The sequence below is a fragment of the Schistocerca gregaria genome, chromosome 3, assembly GCF_023897955.1.
Source record: "Schistocerca gregaria isolate iqSchGreg1 chromosome 3, iqSchGreg1.2, whole genome shotgun sequence".
In the NCBI taxonomy this organism is placed as follows: Eukaryota; Metazoa; Arthropoda; class Insecta; order Orthoptera; family Acrididae; genus Schistocerca; species Schistocerca gregaria.
Window position 1 is genome coordinate 161820551 of NC_064922.1, and position 6763 is coordinate 161827313.

The following is a 6763-nucleotide window of genomic DNA, read 5'->3' on the forward strand; positions in this document are numbered from 1 at the left end:
ATATAAACAAATACTTAATGATCTCAGCGTCAGCTCCACTGCACTCCCTGTAAAAGAATATTAATAGTAACTAAATTTAGTGGAAAGGGTTCAAGGCTTTCCTATTTTTAGTTAACTGGTAAAATAACGTAGAAAAAGCAGTTAAGTTTACCATTGGAAATATTATTCTACTCACAAAACATCGTTTAATAATTGCACTATTGATAAAAGGAAATGTTTTAATACAGGATGGTAAAAACCAACTGTGTTCAACCAAAATGTGAACAAATATTCCCTGAATGGGTTTCCAAGTTCTACAATCGATCGAAGGATGACCTATGCCATATCACATCTATAATCTAGGTTTAAATTAAGTTTCACAAAAGAGCAAACTATCAAAATGGTCTACAACTATCAAAATGGTCTACAGTGACCCTCAATTATCTTTAATTACTTATTTAACTTGTCGTAAATTACAGTGGCTGATGTGGCTTCTCAATAACTCGCGTTTCAGATCTGTTCTTCAAGTGACAAATGTGAACACAATGAGTTTTAATTAACGATCGACACTAGTATTACGCAAAAAGGGGGTGTAACAGATGAGACTTCTGCAGTTCTGAGTGAAGCCTTATGCGCTCAAAAATGCGGCATCGCGTGCGTTCATTACCTTGTCGGTGTTTAAGCAACCTCAGGGCGGCAGCGGCCGGCGCAGCAGCCATCCAGCTCGCCGTCTCGCTACCAACTCTCCTCTAACTTCTCCTTACTACAATTTACCGAAGTTGGTTTAAAAAAACTATCTGGCTATGTTTTCATCTGACCAGTCAGGGTTTAAATGTTAACCTTAAGCTCCACCTACAAAAATTCTGTCTATCCAATGAGAAACGTTATACTTTTCGTGGTGGGGCAATGTTTTTTAAAGTTTGCAACGTAACAGAGACGCTAAAAAGTCTCACGCTAAAACCTGCAGCTGGTGTGGTCCTTTTAGCGTTATCATGAGATCTATACTGTTCTTCTGGAGGGCTCTATCTTTTAACATGGGCTGGAGGATTGACCTAATGTAACAGACACGCGAAAAAGTCTCACGCTAAAACTTGCGGGTGGTAGTGGCCCTTTTTGTTATCGTAAGATCTATACTGCTTTTCTGGAGGGCTCTAGCTTTTAACATGGGCTGGGGGTGATCCTTGACGTACCTGAGACGCGAAAAAGTCTCACGCTAAAACGTGCGGGTGGTAGTTGTACAGGTAGGCTGGCCCGTCCGTCCCTTATCGTAGGGCCTTCTAGCTTAACACGGTTCTGCTCTCGGCTTCTGTCCTCGTTTCTCCCCTCGGAATGCGTCTGCCTCACAGTGGGAAGGTACGACATGCATTTAGGCATTCTTGTGTTAGTCTGTGGTATTCCATTTGCTCACTCGTTACTCGTATTACTTTGGTTAATTTAATGTCACGATTTATTCGGAGCTATGTGACATACTGCTAGATTTGCTTATTATGTCAGGGTTTTCATGTAAGGTGTTGGATTTGCCTGACACCTTAGACATGTCCCACCCGAACCACGTGTCTCAAGGCAATGGTCAGGGTAGACGGCTGCTCTAGTCTCGCCAGTTGCATAGTGAATTCAAGGTTAGGACAGACTCTGACTGGGTCTACTGGTGGCAGTCTCACGACAGGATCTGTTGTGGCAGCTGATTCACTTGAGCTGGTTATTTTGTTTTCCTGAACTGGTTCTTTTGTAGTTCTATTCTCCACTGTTGAGACTGCCACAGTCTCTGGTACAGGATGCCATTGCTGTAGGTCTTTAGTCGGCCTTGTTTCCCACCTTGGGGAGGAGGGGAGCATGACTGCAAGAGGCCTAGTTTGAGTCCCTCTATCCGTTGTGGTAGAGTCAGTTTGAGTGCCCATGTCAGTGGTTTTAGTTGTGACGCCCGTGAGCGACCTCAAGAACAACTTGAAGGCACTTGCCCTCATGGCATCCCTCCTCCTTTTGCTCGGGGATTTTCTTTTAGGCATCCTGTTGGCTTTAGCTTGATCAGCCATAGTCTATCCTTGAAATAAGTCTTTGTTCCAGGAGTCTGTAGGTGGGGCAGTTACGTCCTGTGGTGCCACAGGGTTTTTTACCCCGTCTCTTGCAAGATGTGCAGACTGCTGCAGCCCTACAGTCTTTCCTCACATGACCATCCTCGCCACATTTCGAGCAGGCCGACCCCCTGGTACAGTGTCTCAGAACGTGGTCGAGATCTCCACAATTGTGGCAACGCGGTACAGCCAAATAGTCACGTGTATTTATGGCGTGAAAGCCGATGTATAATTTGCCCATTGCTGTTATTTTTCTCCACATTTGAGCGGAGACCTCGGCGACGTGATGCACCACATCACGGTCCTGAGGCCCCGTTTTGAATCTCAGATTGAAATTTCCTTTAAATTCTTCTTGTGTCATATCCTCAAAGTTTTGTGCCTTTATAGCATTTTGCAGTTCCTCATTCGTCATAATCGTTGGTACATCATGTAAGATGACCAAAGGGTTTCTTTTCCTTGGTGGCTCGCATTTGACCACCGAGTTTAGTTTGGCATTGTTTAGTAATTTTTCTTTGTCCTCTTCCGATGCAACTTCGACGATTACCGAATTTTTACTTGGTTTGACTTTGTTGATTCTGATTTTATCTTTTGCTGGATTTATGGTGGTTGTGAGCAGCTCTTGTATCTTTTTTACACTGGTGTCCTGATCAGGCAGGGTCCTTAGAAAGACGGTTGTGTCTGATCGTTTGGTAACTCTGGCAATGGTATCCTTAGTTGTTTGAGGTTTTGGTGGCGCTTGTGCGACCACTGCCGCCCAGGTCTTCACAGGTTGCTTCCTTAATCTTTCATTTTCTTTTGTTAATTCTTCGACACGGCCCCCAAACTTGGCGTTAGCGATGGCCCACTCCGCCAGTTCATTTTTAATTATCGTTAATGCCGCCTGACTGATCTTCTCATTTTTAATGTTTTGCTCAAGGAGCAACGTGATTCTCGTGTGTCTTTGAAAGACGTTTTCATGGGTTGCTTGTCCCAACTCGTCCTGAGGAGCGGGTTCAGACATCAAGGAAGCTCGCGATGGCGCACTCGAATCACTCGTCTGGTGTCGCCATATTGAACGAGAGATAAAAGAGGGGTGGGAGCCCGTCTCTTGCCCCGGACCGGCTCCTCTGGCATGGGGGGGGGGGGGGGGGGGGGGGACTTCTGCAGCTCGCCCACCGACCTCGGCCCTAGGTGAAGAGCACTCCAGAGCTGCTGGGTTCAGCGCACCGTTTCCAGCGCACTGGTCCCCCTCGGTGACTCCGTCATCGACGATCTCACGCGACGCACCCTGGAAACTGCACCCCGCACTCCGGAGAGGCGGATGCACCTCTCGCCCTTCGCCACCTACTTGCCCGAGTTTCCACCTCTCGGCCAGGGACCTACTCCTACTCAGGTGGCGGGCCGGTCCCCCAGATGTTCGGCGGTCTGGACCCATCTAACCTGGCCCAGGCGATGTTACCACCACCTGGGTATGGCAGAACACGCCCCGGTTACCCAGGGGCGCGGCCAAGCAACCTTGCCGACACGCGCCGCGATCCCACACGACAAACGAGATCGCCGGCATGCAGAGCACCTGTTGGTCTGTGTCCTGCGAATGGAAGGGACAGGTGTTCGGTCCCTCGACACAGCTCCCCCTGTGCCACGCACCCTTCGCTTTCGCATCGGGTTGGGTCGCAGCTCTTCCTTTTGTCGCAAGGCAGAAGCCAAGCTTAACGTCTGGCACCACGGGAAGGCGGAAAGAGCCACTTGGGAAGGAGAGGCTATGAGAGACGCGTCACTTCCCCTGTGATGACCGCCGCGGCACGCCCGACTGGAAGCGATACGCCCCAGTCCGAGCCTCCGTGCCTTATGGCGCGCCGGCAATGGGCAGGCCCGCGCCGAACGCGCCGTCAAGCGACCGACCTCACGCCCAAATATATTACACTAGAATTGACATGTGATTACATTTTCACGCAATTTGGGTGCATACATTCTGAGAAATCAGTACCCAGAAGAACCACCTCTGGCCGTAATGACGGCCTTGATACGCCTGGGCATTGAGTCAAACAGATGGCGTGTACAGGTAGAGCTGCCCATGCAGCTTCAACACGACACCACAGTTCGTGAAGAGCAGTGACTGGCTGAGCCATCATTGACCACACGTTTTCAGTTGGTGAGAGATCTGGAGAATGTGGTGGCCAGGACAGAGTCGAACATTTTCTGTATCCAGAAAGGCCCGTACAGGACCTGCAACCTGCGGTCGTGCATTCTCCTGCTGAAATGTATGGTTTCTCAGGGATCGAATGAAGGGTAGAGCCACGTGTCGGAACACATCAGAAATGTAACGTCCACTGTCCAAAGTGCCGTCAATGCGAACAAGAGGTGACCAAGACGTGTAACCAATGGCAACCCACACATCACGCGGGTTGATACGCCAGTATGGCGATGACAAATACACGCTCTCAATGTGCGTTCACCGCGATGTCGCCAAACACGGATGCGACGATCATGATGCTGTAAACAGAACCTGGATTCATCTGAGAAAATGACGTTTTGCCATTCGTGCACCAAGTTTCGACCTGCAACATGCGGTCGTGCATTATGCTGCTGAAATGTAGGGTTACACAGAGATTGAATGAAGGGTAGAGCTACGGGTCGTAACACATCTGAAATGTAACGTCCACTATTCAGAGTGCAGTCAGTTGGAACAAGAGGTGATCGAGACGTGTAACTAATGGCACCCCATACCATCACGCCGGGTGATACGCCAGTATGGCGATGACGGATACAAGTTACCAATGTGCGGTCACCGCTATGTCACTAAACACGGATGCGGCCATCATGATGCTGTAAACAGAACATGGATTCATCCGAAAAAATGACTTTTTCATTCGTACACCAAGGTTCGTTGTTGATTACACCATCACAGGCGCCCCTGTCTGTGATGGAGCGTCGAGGGTAGCCGCAGCAATGGTCTCCATCCTGCTGCAAACGTCGTCGAACTGTTCGCACGATTAGTTTCAGCCAGGGGGTTAAGGTGCCTGTCATCTGGACTGCTAGTGATACGAGGCTGTTGGGAGTCATCACGGCGTTCCGTATTACCCTCCTGAAACCACCGATTCCATTGTCTTCTAACAGTCATTGGATCTCGACCAACGCGAGCAGCAATGTCGAGATAGGATAAACCGCAATCGCGATAGGCTACAATCCGACCTTTGTCAAAGTCGGACACGTGATGGTACGCATTTGTCCTCCTTACACGAGGCATCACAACAACGTTTAACCAGGCAACGCCGGTCAACTGCTGTTTGTGTATGAGAAATCGGTTGCAAACTGTTCTCATGATTGCACGTTGTAGGTGTGGCCACCGGCGCCAACCTTGTGTGAATGCTCTGAAAAGCGAATCATTTGCATATCACAGCATCTTATTCCTGTCGGATAAATATCGCGTCTGTAACACGTCATCTTCGTGGTGTAGCAATTTTAATGGTCGGTAGTGTAAAAACGTAAGAAATAAGTTATACGATTACTGAGGGAAAGACTTAATTAATGATTTCCTCTAGTCAAGCTGACTTTCACCATTTGGGCAGAATTCGTGGAAGGCCACATGAAACCTGTCAGACGACTGATGAGTCAAAAAAGACACAAACAGTGGATTTTTACTGAAAATCTTATAATATGCGATCCGCGGAGAGTGCTGATTGTGCTGCTGCAGTTGTCATCGGCAACACGGTTTTGTCAGCGAAAAACCACTTAACATCAAAAGAAAGCACGCTAGCGGTGCTGTTGGAATGTGCAGGACATTTGTAGAAACTAACTCCGTTAAACGGAGAATGGCAGCGCATGGCACTGTCTGTTGCAGGGTGTCAGCGTACTTGAACTCGCGGTGAATGAAATACGAAGTGAATCTCAGGGTAAATAGTTATATGCCACAAAATTTGTTAGAATTTCAGTTTCTCCTTCAAAATAACTTTTCCAAGAGAGACTAGTGCACTGTGAGAGTTGTTGATCAATACTATGTGAACTCATTAGGTGAAATACTACGGTTCAAATGGACACAGGACTCTGAACTATTTAGAAAGCCCAAGTTGAGGTTTCAGTCAGAAAGCAGAAGGAATACTGTGCATAATTTCGACACTGAGATTGCTTGTCTCAAGTGAGTGCGCAAGATTGCGATACCAATGCGTTCCCTAACCCAAAAACGTGTAGCGACCTCATCAGAAAACACCTGCAACTTGAATGCAATTAGTACACCAAACTAAGAACAACGAACAAACCATTACCCCAGACTACCTACCACCGACTGACAAACAACTACAGAGGGATGACCGACATTGAAATCTGTGAATCGGAATCTCTTGGCAAAACCACCTGACCGCCTTTGCACTCAAAAAGAGATCTTTCTTGAACAACTGGCTTTTAGACGAAAGGGTGCACAAGGTATGTCGCCCCAGCTCGTTTCCGTTCAGCTGGTTACCAGTTCCAGTATCGTTGTACAACGTGTTAGGGTTATAGATGTAGATATTGCGCTCATTGGTACCGTAATATGTAGCTATTTTTTCTGTGTCTAGCAAACTTCCCGCAGACATGCCACATGCATCAAAGCAACAAAGAAACTGGTATAAGGATGCATATTCAAATACAGAGATGTGTACACAGGCAGAATATGGCGTTGCAGTCGGTAACGCCTACATAATACAATAAGTGCCTGGCGCATTTGTTAGATCGATTACTGTTGCTACAATGGTGAGTTA